Source organism: Myotis davidii, unplaced genomic scaffold (assembly GCF_000327345.1).
Source record: "Myotis davidii unplaced genomic scaffold, ASM32734v1 scaffold30, whole genome shotgun sequence".
Taxonomy (NCBI): Eukaryota; Metazoa; Chordata; class Mammalia; order Chiroptera; family Vespertilionidae; genus Myotis; species Myotis davidii.
This window is the reverse complement of record NW_006282874.1, coordinates 1,975,379-1,990,853: the sequence shown is the minus strand read 5'-3', so window position 1 is coordinate 1,990,853 and position 15,475 is coordinate 1,975,379. Positions and strand designations below refer to the sequence as shown.

The 15,475-nt window shown below is 55.2% G+C and overlaps 1 long non-coding RNA gene across 2 annotated transcripts; it reads left to right on the top strand.

The window, feature by feature from the left end:
* Positions 1-13,529: 13,529 nt before the first annotated feature.
* Positions 13,530-14,882, top strand: LOC107182505. Of its 2 annotated transcripts, none has more exons than XR_001513219.1 (2): positions 13,530-13,663; positions 14,778-14,882. It is a non-coding gene; the product is annotated as an uncharacterized LOC107182505 (long non-coding RNA). The 2 variants fall into 2 exon arrangements; XR_001513222.1 differs by having other exon boundaries at positions 14,607-14,882.
* Positions 14,883-15,475: the final 593 nt, after the last annotated feature.

Here is a 15,475-nt window from a genome sequence, read left to right as displayed (position 1 = left end):
CCCCCGGAGGGTGTGGGAGCCAGAGACAGAGGCTGCAGGGGACCATGCGGGCCATGGGTGGGCGGGCTCACCAGGGTCTCTGAGGACCAGTCGCATTCAGATGCCCCGGAGCAGAGGGCCCCGGGCAGCCCCAGCAGGGGGTGGAGCCTGGGCCCCTCTGCCGCCACCTTCCCTCCTGTGGCTGCTGAGCCTGGAGCCAGGGGCACCGCAGACAGAGGGGGCGCCTGGCCTGAGCAGGTGAGCGCTCGCTTTCTCACTGCCTGGCCCCACGTCTGACCCTGTGTGTGGGACGGACGCTCCGCTCCCGTATTACTCAGGGACTGCAGTTACTTCTGAAGGTGACCTCAGGGTCACGGGCCACCTGAGCTGTCACTCCAGGATTGGGGAGGGAGAGAGGACAGGCCGGTCTGGGGTGAGGCCATTGGGTAATTATGCCCTGCCAGGTTTAACTCTTCAATAAAGAATTACCAGAAAATTAAATGATGATTGTAAGGCATCCGCCCAGAGTGATCCTACGGTTTGTCCGCTTCCAGTTTTAGCCTCGGGGCTGCTCGACCTTCCGGTGTGTGTCTGGTCCCCGGGCTTCGGTTTGCTCGGTACGTAGTTTTCCCTCCCAGCCTGCTGGCCACGGCTGTTGCCATGAGCTGCGTCAGGCACGGGGCACGCGGGGGAGAAAGGGACACGTCTGTCCCAACCCCATGAGCTCTGCGTAGGGACCATCCGACGGGCGGGAGACCGGGACCCTGGAGGGCAGAGTGCTTGGAGGCACAGGGGACAGGACCTGTGACAGGGAGGGCGGCAGGGAGGCATCTTGGGAGAGTAGACTAAGCTGATCCTTCCTCTACAGGCAGAGCACACGCACAGGCCCGACATGTGAGCCACAGAGGTGTGGGACAACCGTGCCATCTGACCACCTGGGAAGTGAAAGGGGAGAGATAAGAGGGCGCAGGAAGGACGGGCTGGGGGTGGGCTCCAGGTCTTCCGGTGGGTCTGGCTTCAGATTCCTTTCTCGTGGAGGCAGGTTAGTCCCTTCTGATACAGACAACAATGGGAGGTGCTGCCACGGCCAGAGGGCCAGCGTGGCAAGAGCTTGGAGCATGGATGCTGCGGGCTGGGAGTGGGGGTGGGGGGGGAGGGGGCACAGTGCTGCTAACTCTTGGTGTTGGGGGGTAGGATGCGCCGCAGCCGCGTTCATCCAGGAGGGAGCATGGGTCCAGCTAAGGAGGTGGTGCTGGGCAGGGAACTAAGGCTCAGAAGCAGACATCGCGAATTCTTTTTTTTGTTTTGTTAATCCTCACTGGAGGGTATTTTCCCATTGATGTTTAGAGAGAGTGGAAGAGAGAGGGAAAGACAGAGAGAAACATCGATGTGAGAGAAACACATCGATGGGTTGCCTCTTTCATGTGCCCCCACCAGAGCTGGGGAGCAAGCCTGCAACCAAGGTACGTGCCCTTGACCGGAATCGAACCCGGGACCCTTCAGTCCGCAGGCTGACGCTCTATCCACTGGCCAGGGCCAGGCACCTCTCGTTCTATTTGTAGAGGAGAAAAGTGGTTTCAGAGGGAACAGGAAACACATCTGTGGTCCCCAAATTAAATCAGGTCATTTTATTCTTACTCCTCTGGTTTTGGGGAAGGAGGAGGTGGAGAAAGGGGAGCAAAGAGGCAGAAAAGAACAGAAAGGGGGGGAGTGAATGTAACGCCCAGGGCGTGGATTCTGAGTGACCTCTCCGTGTGCTAATAAAAGGGGGGTGGCCCCGGCACAGACACCAGGGCCCCGTCTCTGGTTATTCCAACCGGTGCCTCAGCTTCCCCGGTTCCCTGAGGTGCGACCACTGGTTTCCTGTCATCAGCTTCCTGCCCCAATAGAATCCCAACGTGGTCTGTGCCGCCTCCATGTTCATGTGCTGCTCACCCAGGTCATCCTCCCCCGATGACCTTCAGGTGACCCTGAACTGTAAAATCTGAATGGTAGTCCCCTGACCCCAGAAATGTGGGGGGTTTGGGTCGTGGGTTTTTTTCCTCCCATAGAGAGTTAGAGATTTGGAAATAAGCTGGAGGAGCAGCAGGCAGGATGTCAAGTCACTGTCCACTGTGCCACTCATTACTGTTAATCCCGGCGCCCGGGTGTCTAATTGGCATTATAAAATGTCTCTGGGGAGAGAGAAGCCCCAAACACTTAGTAGCTGTAATGATCCTGGATAAAAATAATGAGCTGAAAGAAAGCCTGGCGTTTAAAAAAATATATGATGTTCCTTAAATGGTAAAATCTATTAGAAATAAATGGGGAAGAGCTCACATTGAATGCACACCTTTTATGGGCCAGACAGGTTGCCTAGACCACTCTCAAAATCGTTTTCAAAACAGGGTCCCGAGGTGGGTAAGATTGCTCCTATGTTTCCCAGGGGAAGCTAAAGCTCCAGACCTTCAGCCAGTGCCCAGGGTCACGCGGCTGAAAAGCAGACCCATATGACTCCGTAGCACATTCTCTTCCCATGACACGGGACTGACTCCAGAGGAAGGGCATTGTCACAGGGCAGGGGGCCAGTGTGTGGGCTTAGCTGCAGTGGAAATTCTGGCTGGACTCGAGAAGGGACTTCCTGATCGTGAAGTGGTGGGACGGATGGACAAAGGACAGGTGGCTTTTACTTATTGTTTTGATGGTGACTGTAGGGCTTGGCCAGGAGAGCTCTGTCATTATACTAATTACTAATTACGTGCTAGTCATTGTCAAGGTATTTTCAAAAACAATTGTCTTCTGAACTGCTAAACCCTGTGAAGTGGGTGTTACAGTTTCTGTTTACATAATAAGGACCCTAAGTCTCTGGGACCTACTGGACCTGCTGAAGGTCATGCCCTTAGAAGTCAGCCCCGTAGGCCTGAGAACACAGCCTTCATGAAGCCAGGCAGGTCTATACGTGCACTTTCTCCCACGATGACAGGGAAGCGGGTGTGTGTGTGTGGGGGGGGAGGGTTCGGGGAGTTCGGGGGAGGGGGCAGAGGGGATCGGGGAGGATGACTCCTCAGGTGTCCATCAAGGCTTTGTTTTCTAAAAGCAAGATGGCGGCAATTCAAGGACAGTTTCCAAATAGCTAAAGGATGTCTGGGAATTAGCTGTTGGCCCACTTACCAGGGCAGAGGGTGGTGAGGCGCTGGTGTTGGTGGTGTTGGCAGGGAGGGTTCCAGGAGACCATTGCGCCTGACCTTCCTGCATCCAGGTGACACCGGCAGCCTCCGCAGGGGGAGGCGCCTTTCCTTCCGCCGGTCAGACAGGGCCCCGTGTCCCTCGGTGCCCGCCCCAGGCAGGCGGCCCACAGACGCCACCCTCTCAACCGCTCGGGGTCACCAGTCCTCCCAAGTCCAGGCTCATCTGCCGCCTCTTCTCAGCCCCCATGGCCACTGCCCTGATTTAGCCTCACCCGCGTCCTCCCTGAGCCTCTGCCCCAAACCTCTCCCCTGGAATCAGCCTTCCACTTTGCCGCCAGACTAATCTCATTTTTTTAATTAAAAAAACCTTTTCTTTAGTTTCTTATTCAATAAATACACACTCATTCTCAAAAAGCTGAAAGATGGGGGAAAATCATCACAGAGAAAACCAACCTCAGATGCTGGGTTATTTTCTCCCAATTGTCCCGATGTGAACATCGCGGTGACAGCCGGAAATAATGACTCTGGTGGCTGTCACTAGGGTGAGAGGTCCTGGGGCCTAAGACACAGCACATCAGAGGAAAGACCAGGTCGTCCTTCCCCCTCCCCCTCCCAGAGGGAATCGGGGCCCACGCGTGGAAGTTCGGTATGTTCCTCCTGTCCGGCCAGAGAGGCCCCGAGACCAGCTGGAGAACCTGCAGTGAAAGACTATTATTCGTTCACCATATTTTCTAGAATTCACCTCTGCAAGGACATTACACGTTCCATTGACAGAAGGTTTGGCCGTGCGATTTGTTCTGGCCAATGGAACGGACGTGGGAGTGGCCGGCCAGTGAAGTGAGAGCAGTGGTGTGCACCAGCTCTATGCACGTTTTCATGTTTCCCGAGCTCTCCTGCCCCTCTGCATGGGTCTGTGTGTCCTGGACAGGGCTGCTCCCCAGGGCTGGAATGCAGGGTGTGGGGCAGACATGACCCCCACTTGCAGCTTGAGATGGACGTGACTGTGAGCAAGAGATAAACCTCTGCTGTGATCTGCAAAGGTTTTTCTTGGGGGGGGTGGGGGCGGGTGTCATGCGTTCCTGTAGCACAAGCCTGAGGTGACTGGTACACTTCTGTTACGTCACGCAAGATGGACACATAGACCCCGGGCAGATCTAAAAGCTGATGGTCAGGAAAACCCTACTAAAACGTTGAGTTCACGGACATGTGTGGAGGGGGTATAAGAGCAGAATGTGCTGGGAGAGAGCATGGTCTTGTGTAAGCGGACGTTACTCCAAGGGAGAAACCAGGGAGAAGAGATACACTCTTGACCATGCGAGCCGCCGTCTGCCTAGTGCTTCCTGCGAGATGACGGCTCATGTCCTTGGGTCGCCCCCCGAGTTCTAGAGGGCAGATGCCCACTGTCAGCCGCATTCTGTAGATCAGGACACTGAGAGTGGGAGAGGTAGTAATGTGCACGCTCACACAGCCCCTCCACACAGAGCTGTATTTCAGACACGGGTCTCTCTCACTCCAGCAGCCGCCCATTCGGTCTCCCAAGGGTGACTCCTGGCCAGGTGCCTGCAGGGCTGGCCAGCGAAAGGGAGCTCCTGGCCGCATGGGGAGGCAGGGGATGGTGGCAAGATCCACCAGAGCGACTCGATCTTGCAGACCCAGAAAGCACCGGTCTCCCTTGCATTCTGAGGGAAACCCCTCAAAGAAAGCTGCGGTGGGTTTGTCACGGTTGCAAAGTCGAGATCTAAAATTAGAGGCGAAGTCAGAACGTGCAGAAATGTCAGCTTTTCTCCCAATGGAACAGTAAAGCCGATCCTATCCGTTATAATGAGTTGGGGCGCAGGGGAAGGAATCCACGGGAACTAGTGGATGCCAGAAGGGGAATTTCTGGGAAGAGACGGGGGTCGTTCCCAGAACCAGGAGATGGGAAGACGCTGGGGCCTCAAGAATGTTGGAAGCGGGAGCCCGAAACCCAGCAGGGCTCTCGCGCCTGCTCCTGGCTCTGCTTCTCTTTAGAAAACAGCTCCTCATCCAGCTGCCGTCAGCCCTCAAGCTCCCACACCGTCTGTCCCAGCCACCTGGAGGGAGACGGCTGTTTCCTTTCCAAAAATCCGGGGAAAGGCTTTGACTGGGGTGCTTCATTCAAATGTCCACGTGCAAGCCATCTACCAGAGCCCGGGGGTGTGGTCACGTGCACACACATGGCAGCCCCTCTCGTGTTGCTGGGGGGAGGTGGTGGGGGGTTCTGCAAGAAGAGCTGGGGGCAGGGCAACCATCCCATAAGCACATGGGCACCCCAGAAGACGGGCAAAACCAAAAGCCATAACAAGAGTGAACATCAGGGACCCTGCCTCCCAGCGGCAACCGACTGGAATAGCCAAGCAAACCCCTTACCATCTTTTCCACATGCGTGTTCTGCTACAAGGTCGAAACCATTGTTGTAATGTACCCCACGAATCACAGAGGGACGCCTCAAGAAGTCGAATTAAAGAGTCACATTTATTGCAGTCCGGGACTATGAGGGGCCATTCCCAAATCTCATAGCGAGTAAGATGGTCGCAGCTCCAAGGTTATATAGGCAAAAATTACAAAGGTATTGATTACATCCTAGGGTTTGGAATGAGGAACCTGGCTTGGAAGAAGCAGTTTACAGAAGCAGAATTAAGCGTGTTAATTATAGTTTTGGGTCTCGGGGTCACTGAATTGACAGAAATACATTATCTAGAGCCCTCGGGTCTGGAATGAGGAACCTAGTTTGCAAAAAGCAGTTTAAACGGCATGTTATAAACACATTATCTAGAGCCCTTGGGTAACCTGGGTCAAACTTAGGCATGTTATCTAAATTACAGTTTTGGGTCTAGAGTCCTCTGACCTTGGGATAACTGCTGTCCTTCCCAGGTGAAGGAAAAAGGTGCTTTCTAAGACCAGTAAGATAACAATCAATGGGACAGTCATTCAATCGAATGGGATGATTTATACAATTTAGAAAATCAAAAGAACCTGTCCATTGTTAAACAAAGCAAATAGGTGCCATACTTCACCACATCCCATCGGCCAAGTTCAAGCACAGCCAGCAGAGACCAACTCCAGGCCTGAGGTGAGAGATGACAGGGCGAGGGGTTCACCATCACACCACGGTCAGCCCTTTTCCCAGTGGAAAACCAAGCCCAAACAATACCCCCAATTCTGGGCGTTGGTTAGGAATTTGAGAGTTTGCAGTGCGCACACTGAGAGGGGGACGGGGTGTCTCCAACACACTCCACTCAACACGTGACACCCCCTACTTGCACCTGTGCTGCCTCTTGAATAAAACCCAAACTCCCGGACTCCGTGCACGTGGCCTTCTGTCGCCAGGCCCTTGACCTTCTGTCCTGCTTCCCTCCGAAGCCTCCCCAGAGTCACCTGATTGCAGCGTGTCCATCGGCTCATTGAGTTACTGACTCCGTCGTTACACATTCACTCAGCCAGGCACTGGAGAGAGACGCATGAGTAAGGCCTTGCTGCTCGGGGGACCTCGCAGCCTGCGAGGAGGGGAATGAGTAACCAGGGACCGTCTACGGGGTGATAAATGCCACGTTAAAGGGAAGCCTGCCAGCATGCAGAATCGCAACGACAGTCTGCACAGGGCAGGAGTGGGCAGGGCGCGTGGTAACTCGGTTTGGCTCCCAAAGCCCAGGGCCAGTGAATCCTAGGTGATGTTTGTTCCAGCTTCTCCCAGAACTCGCCCCCTAAAACTCCGTACCACCTCCATGCGACTGACTCCTTCTTTAGCTTCCCCGGTTCCCAGAAGAGGAGGTACCATTGAGACAGCAGTGTGTGCCTTTGCCTCAGGCCGTCCCAGCCCCTGCCCTCCTGTGCGGCCGGTACTGCCTGTGGGGATGGCTGGTGCACCCCCTCTGCTGTCCCCCAGCCCACCCGCTCCGTTTCCATGGCCACCAACAGCGCTGCTTTCACCAGGCAGGCCTGCCTGCCACGCGTCTGGGCCTTTGTGCCGTTGTCAAAATTGACATTTCACTTCCCAGCTGTTGACTCGCCTTCTGTTCTCGCCTCGTGTGCAATTGCCCGGAGGATCTCTTTTCTGTGGGGTGCACTGCTAACCTGGTAACGAGGCCATGCTAGGAGAGAGCGCTCAGTCTGTGAAATTAATTACGGAGACACACAGGCCTCTGCGGGGCTCTGCACCCAGGGCGTTCTGGCTGCAGAGAGAGAAGAGGTGCCAGGGGCTGGGTGAGCAGCTGGGGGGCAGGCAGGTCCCCCGATTCTGGCGACACATGGGCATGTGTGAGCTCTTCTGTGTGTCCATGCCTGTGTGTACAGGTATGTTTACAGACACCCGTGGGCCTGGGGCCATGTTTGCAGCATGAAGGTGACCTTGCGTGCCCCAGGCTTTGGGAAGGCAAGAATTCACTCCCGTACACGGTGCTGACCCATAGCAAGGGACACTGGACTCTGACCCTGTGCCCAGTTCTGAGCTGGGGCTGGGCATTTGAACATGAACGAGCTGAGATTTTCACCCTCAAACGGCACCTACACCCCGGAGCAGGGCTGCTCAAGCCTCACATGATTGACATCTGGGGCCAGCGAGTTCTCTGCTGGGGGCAGGGTGTCTGGGACACAGCCAGGCATTTAGTAGCAGGCCTCTCCCCTCGAGATGGGAGTAGAAACTCCCACTCCAGTGATAATCGCAACGGTCCCCCAGATAAGATCCTTAGTGACACAGGCCACATCCCTCTTATCATCTAAGTCACACAGCCACAGCTTCTGAAGGTAAGAACGAACCGTGTTTGGGAAGCCTGGCTCAGCCTACGGGGGTGGGGGGTCATTTCCAGAGCCCAGGGCAGACGTGGGACCAAGTAGCCTGGCCTGGAGGACCTTGTCCCACCTTGTTTTATTTATATATAAATCCATGTATATATTGACTTCAGAGAGGAAGGGAGAAGACCGAGATAGAAACATCAATGATGAGAATCACTGATCCGCCGCCTCCTGCACGCCCCCCACTGGGGATGGACCCGCAACCCAGGCATGTGCCCTGACCCAGAATCGAAACCGTGACCTCCTGGTTCTTAGGTCGGCCTCAACCACTGAGCCATGCCGCTGGGCTCTTGTCCCCCGTGGAAAACTCAGAGGTCCCAGGCCGATCTGCACTGCTTCCTGACCTCTGCTCGCCATCTGGGCCTCTGGTCTCTGGGGCTGGGTCTCAGGAACCAGGCTTCCCTGATGCCACCCACCTGGGTGGGGGTCATGCCCAGGCCTTGCCCACGCTGGGGGAAGAGCCCTCTGAGAACTCTCATTTGGAACCTTGAGACTGGCTGCTCTCCTTCTCGACGCCCCCCCCAACTCATCCCCTACGTGTTCATGTATCCACATGTCTTTTCAATGATTATTGATTAGGGGTACCAGTCCCAGGCACCATTTCAGGGCCTGGGGATACATCCATGAACAAAACAGGTGAATGATAAGTGCAGTGAGTGCACATATGGCAGCAGGCCACATTTAAATATTCTTTATGGCTCCCCATCCCTTCCAATGGGGCCACTGATCTTTCCCTGTGTAAATCCAGCCCGTCTGTCTGTCTGTCCTCCAGAGATCCAGCACAGAGCTCCTTCCAGCCCACAGACCCAGCCCTGCCAGGCCTCACTCCACAGGATCCACATGCCCGCACATGGAGGAGGATAGGGAGCCTGCATTCCTGGGCCTGCCTTCAAGGTCAAACACAATTTGATCCCTGCCTGCCTCTGGGGAGTCTCCTCAGTCCTGGGAGCTTCCTCTGCATTCCCATGCACCCCAGTGTCTCTGCTCCCGGGTCCCTCTTCCTGCAGCAAGACCAGGACTCACTGGCATCTACAGAGGTCCCCCGCATCTTTGCCGGCTTCTGAGGGTAAATCTCTCCTCCGAGCGCTGGGCTGGGGGAGGTGTGGCTGCCCCAGGCGTTGGGGTCCTGGTACTACATCCTGGGCTTGAGTTTGCTGCTGAGAAGGCAGCAGGACCTAGTAGACAGGTTCCATTGCTGACTAGCTCTGGTGTGACTATAAACGGGCCACTTCAACTTCTTCGCTGGGGAAAGGGGCCAACATGAACTTCAGGGGCACTGGGTCCAGCCACCTTTGCAGTTGCTGGGCAAAAGGGCTCTGTTTCTCCATCCCTGCAACGGAAAGCACCAGAGGGCCATTGGGGTGAATAGAGCTAACAGGCAGGTGGGCGGCGGCACACGGCAGGGGCTCTATAAATAGGGATTATTACGATTGCATGATGGTATGCATTCTGCCATTTGTCTAAGCGTCTCCCGTCAGCAGGACCCTTTACCACAGTCCTCACCACGTCGGTGGGGTCTCCCAAGGTGCCCTGCAGCCACCGCAACCAGAGTAGGGGGGCTGTGCCTGCAGCAACAAGACCAGTCTGCCCGGGTCTGAGCTGGGACTAGCTCCAGGCCTGTTTGTGTATATTCTGCAAACTCTGAGTGGAGGGATGGAGTTTTCGTGGCTGCAGCTAAACCACCCCACTGGGCCTAGGGCCTGCCCCACCCGTGCTCACTGAGTGAACGCGTTGATTCTCAAGTTCCGTTTCCACCGCATCCAGCGGTCATTCCCAGAACCCCCTGGGCTCCTGGCTCTGTGGTGGCGAGCACCCGCGGGCCAGGTGTGATTGGCACCTCTGCAGGGCGAGGAGATGGGGCTCAGGGGAGAAGCTCCTCCCACCAGACATGCTCTATGGAGGGCCGGGTGGGCACCCACAAAACATGGGGGGAGGCCAGCCAGGAGCCGGGGATCAGCCCTTCTCCGGCCCTCCACCTACCCTGCAGACCCCCGCCCGGGAGGCTGGCACGGGAGCCAGCGGGCATGTACTCGGGGGGATGGGATGGCTGGGGCCTCCTCTTGTCTGTAATCTAAAGGACGTCTCTGTCTCTCAGCCTGGTGAGCACGGATTTCATTTCTTTGAAAACGCTCCTGGGGCATCAGCCACTGGGGAGACTTATTGCTGAAATGAAAGCTTCACGAAGTGAAATTGGAAAAGGTCTGCAGGGGGAGAAGGGAGCTCTCGCCGTGGCACAGGCTGCTGCGCGGGGGACGCGGGGGTGTTCGTGGGTGACGATGAGGAAGGGGGCACAGTGCACACCCCACTTCCAATCACCCCTCTTACTGGCAGGGTCGCTGGTCCCCTCTGGGCCTGACCCCGCCCCCACTCTATATGCATACGGAGAAGGGTACATATCTTCCTACCCCCCAACCTCGGGCTTTTGTTTTGGGGGAAAAGGCAAGACTCTAATTGTACAGAGATAGCAGCTGCCTCGAAATAGAGGCGCTGGGCAATGCTGAGAGGAGAGACAGGGGTTGGCCTTTGGGAGAAAGGAGGAGGCATGAAGCTTCGGGACAGAGGGTGGTGCTTGCTCTGCTGTGCCTCAGTGGACTCGTCTGTGAAATGGGACACTGGTAACAGCACCGATTCGCCAGGTTATGATGAGGGTGTTTGGAAAGTGTCACCTGTTAGAACAATGCCTGGTGCTGAGCAAGTGTTAAAAAAAACCCTGTTAACTGTCAGTGTGAGTGAAAGCCAACAGGGAAGGGCGGTCAACAGAGTCAGCCAGGATGCTTGCCATTTGCACCCCATGACAGTTTGACTATTAAGAATATCGACTACGCATCTTACATCCTGGGAGGTCACAGGAGGATGTTCGAAATGAGGGACACACCATAGCCTAGGCCAGTGATGGCGAACCTGACACGCGTGTCAGAGGTGATACGCGAACTCATTTTTTTGGTTGATTTTTCTTTGTTAAATGGCATTTAAATATAGAAAATAAATATCAAAAATATGTCTTTGTTTTACTATGGTTGCAAATATCAAAAAAATTTCTATGTGTGACACAGCACCAGAGTTAAGTTAGGGTTTTTCAAAATGCTGACACGCCGAGCTCAAAAGGTTCGCCATCACTGGCCTAGGAAGATAGTGTTAGATTTTTATAACGTGCCCCACACTGACATAAAATGCCCCATCGCGGCATTTAGCAAAAGGGTGTCATTTAAATAGAGCCAGGCAGCCCGTGGCCAGCCTTTAATCCGCCCTTCCCGTCTCCCAGGTCACAACTGAGGGCACAGCCTCGGAGACGCAGGGACGGTGCCCACAAAGCCAGGGCGGCCGGGTGCTTGGTATCTTCCCTCCGGAGCACAGCATTCGGAGGCGGGTGACCTCCCCTAATTAGGAATATGGGGGAAATGGGGCAGCGCCAGCTGGAAGCCGTGAGTAAATGAGCCCGTGCTCCAGGTGACTCCTGCTGGGGTAGTTAGAGGTGCACGTGGGTACTGAGCAGGAGGAAGACACGCAGAGGCCTTCTCTCCTGCCCCGACGGTCCTTCCTGCTCTAAACCTGGCTGGGCCCCGTCACCAGCGGCCCATCCTGAGAGGGGCATGTAGAGGTCAAGGTGCAGGTAGGAGGCGGCGACCCTGAGAGGGGCATGTCGGGGTCATGTAGGGTGGAGAAGGAGCCAACCCTGAGGGGGGGTGTGTAGGGGGCATGTCAGGGTCAGGGTCAGGGTGGAGAGAGGAGGAGCAGGGTGGGAAGGTGATTCTAGTGGGTGGTGAGGGGCGATGTCTGGGCGGGCTTCCAGGGAGGCCACCTGGGCCGAGTCCCCCAGCCCCACCACCAGCGCCACGGCCCCTGTGGCCCTGGCCTCCGTGCGTGCAGGCCGCCCACCTGGCCTGAGCCTGGTTAAGAGCGCGAAGGGCCAGGTGTGTCCCAGAACAGCTCTGGTCTCCCGTGACTGCGGAGCCCGCGGCCCGGGCGGCCTGGCTTTTCAGGTTTGCGCCCAGAAAGCAGGAGGAACGGCGAGGAGCCTCACCGATCCCTTCCCCACCCCCGGCGGATGCTGACCTTCTCCGCTACTTCCTGTCTGTGTTTCCCTCTCTGTCTTCACTTTGCCCTTTAGAAGCGATGCCCACAGTCAGACCCCTCTCCAGCCCGCAGGCCACAATGGGCGCTAAGCGGATATTCGCTGCAGGGATGATTTTTTCCTCTTTTCTGTGAGAGCCAATGCCACAGGCCTGCCTGGTGGGGGGAGCAGGACTCAGCCCTATGACCCCTTCCTGCATCCACCCCAGACACTTCCCCGGGAGTTTCTGTGACGGAAAACACCGTGGTCTTTTCCAAACACCAAAGAATGGGTCACACGCTTACTCGCGAGATGCAGACGTATGATTACAGAGCTCGGGGGTTTACGGGGAGAAGCCCCAAGCCCAGAGACAGAGGTCTTTCCGCTAAAAGATGAGACCTTCCCAGCTGGGGAGGAAAAGTCACTCTCCTGCTACCCTCATTCTTCTCATTTTCTGGCTGAACTTTTTTTTCGAATCAGGAAGGAAAGTTTACTTAGAAAGTCACAGGTAGACCTGAGCCCTAGAAGAAATGGGTTCAGGAAACAACTTATAGCTAAAGACGGGCCTTGGAGCTTAGGGGAGGGGAGGAGAGAGAAGACACACCTTGAGGGACCAAAGATGGAGAGAGAGAGGACGCCCTGGAGAAAGTGGCCGTGGGAAAGGCACGGGCCTGCTCCATGGACAGAGCCGAGGGAGCCCTCCATCCGAGGGCTTTTATTGGAGGCCTCAGGGGCGATCCCAGTGGAACGTTCACCCGCCTTCCAGGTGTGCCCCTCGTGCTCTCCACTGATGGGTCAGCGCCAGGGGTCACGAGTGAATGCAGCTGGCCCTGAGGGCGGCCACGGTCTCTACATCTGATTGAGCTGCTTCTCTGGGCTGGAGCCGAAACACAGCTGAGGCCTACGCGGTCTCCAGGGTTGAAAGTCTGAGGAGTGTCCGACACGGGCCCAGAGTTTTGCCCGTTGCTAGGCACCCAGGGGTCTCCACCTGGCGATCCCCTGCACCTGGCCCATTGCTCCTGCTCTGCGCACGCCTGTTTACCTACCTACCACCCCCCCTAACCGCCCCCCCCCCGCGCTGAATTCTTTAACGGAAGAGGGGGCAGGGTCCCTTCTGTAGCCGTCTCCCGCTGAAAGGGGGCAACGTTTCCTGTCAGCCCAGAGAGCTTGCTCTGTCAGAAGGGAGATAAGGCCCAGGCGAGGAGGTTGAGATGGGGTCTAAGTCAGCAGGGCGGTAGTGCATATGCTTAGACTAGAAATAGGGCTTGTAACCTGTTGGAGGAAAATTGTGTTATAAATCTTAACGTTACTGGGGCAAAAGCTAGAACAAGAAGCTAATGAGGGTGCCAGGTGTGTCTTTGGAACAACAGCCAAAGGGCGCTGGTTGTCCGTAGGGATTGCGTGAAGACTCCCAGTGCCACCCCTATCTTTCTGGAACACGTAGGAGGAAGGGCTTGTCCATTCAGGGTGGGCCAAGGGCGGGGGCCTGGGTGAGTTCTAGTTTCAGTTTTCAGACGCCAGCTGTTGTTCCCCTTCCCATACCAGGGGCTCCAGGTCCACCTCCTGTTATGCACAACCTGCAGCCCCTGGGTCGGCCTACAGTTGCCATGGGGTACAGGGAGGGGGCAAGCCTTCCACTGCCTGTACCCGATCACAGGTGAGTGAGCCCCCGTTCCCGAGGGGTGAGAATTATGCCCCAGTGACCTCCTGGAAGATTAATTGGGCCAAAGAGACTTTATAGTCCTGGGAGGCTTGGGAATACAATCTAATTTAATCAAATCGATGGGAGACAGATTTACTGGAGAAAATGACCGCTTTTATTATGTCTGTACATACGGGGTGTCCATAAGCATGTGGGACCCAAGACACACGGAGCAGTTGAGGCTTAAGTGCATTCTGGCGTAAGAAGGAGGCGAGGGTGGGGCACTTCAGAGTGAGAGTAGGCAACTCCAGGGGGGTAAGAAAGAGCAGACACGGGGCACACGCATTCCCGCTGGCCACCCAGAAACGATGGGACGCAGAGGGGCGTCCAGCAGGCGGACTGTGCGTGGCTCCTCCCTGCCTGCCTCACTGGGCTCATATTATGCTAAGAGGACAGCATCTAGAAGCAGGTTTTTCCAACTAAATTCCATTAGGCAGGGAAAGGGCGGGCCAAAGATTCTCACTTAGTCTTTTGTTTTTTAAAAATAAACAGCTTAATATCATCAATATCCCCAAAAGGCATATTTTGGTGTGGCAAAATTTGTTTTCCCTCAATATATCAATTAAAAAGATCAAATAAAATAATCTTTATATTTATGTATACACACATATATATCTATAACTAAAAAACTAAGTGTTTAAAATGCATATACCTATATTAATAAAATACTAACAAGGTAATAAAGACCAGACCACAAGATACCAAAATGTTCATAATATTTATTATACCTGAAAATAGCAAAAAATCCCTCATGCCATTCATGTTCATTTAGCACCCTGAGGGAAGAGCAGGAAAGGCAGGGAATCTATAAAACGGAGTCGTGTAAACCAAGCCGCTAAAATGATTAGCATGATGAAGGCTGAGGCATGAGGAAAGACCCTTTTCTCATTCTAGCCAGCCTGGGGAGTTAAACCTTCCGAGCTTTCCAGTCCTGCATCCAGGCCTGGATATGCATCAGGCCTCCTATCAGCCTCTGCTCACCCCCTAAAGGTCTCATGATGGAGACCCCAACATCCCTTATCCAGACCCCCTGGCCTCTGACCGACAGCCCTCCTGGGACCAATCGCAGGGCTAGCCACACCTTCTACTCGAGGATGCACCTTCTACTACAAGAACTCTTCACTTCTCCTTCAGAGTGAAAGACCCTGGAATCACTCTCCTTCGCGTATTTCCAGCCAAGCCTCTGGGTCTGTTCTGCGTTTGCTGTGCTCTGGGAACAGTTCCAGAGCTGCTATTCCCAGGCCTGGAAGGGAGGTTAGTAAATGTGTTTTGTAGTAATTAGCACTCTTCGCAAATTATTTTCAGCTCCCTGCCCTCCGGCAAGATTGCAGGGCTGACTTCGCTAGGTGTGTCCACGTGACTGGCTTTGGCCAATAACGGAGCGAAAGCGACAATGTTACCTCTGGGTGGGAGCCTCACACGCCAGCGCCAGCGAGCAACCCCTCCTGCTTCCTTCCTCCCGCCAATCACTGGTCATGAATCAGGGTGGCCGTCCCCTCTGCCTCCCTGAGGGGAAGACAGTGTGAAACACAGCTCCTGGCCGAGCACCCCCACCACCCCCGCCCCCCCAAACCATGTACCTGGTGCACGAGAGGAGTAAGCTTCGCATTGTGAAGCCCCTAAGAGTTTGCATTGTTAGTCCAATAGGACTAGTCTATTTTTTTTTTAATCTAACCTGAGGATATTTTTCCGTTGGTTTTTAGAGAGAGAGTGGTGGTGGGGGGGAGGGGAGAGAGGGAGGGAGAGAGAGAGAGAGAGGGAGAGAGA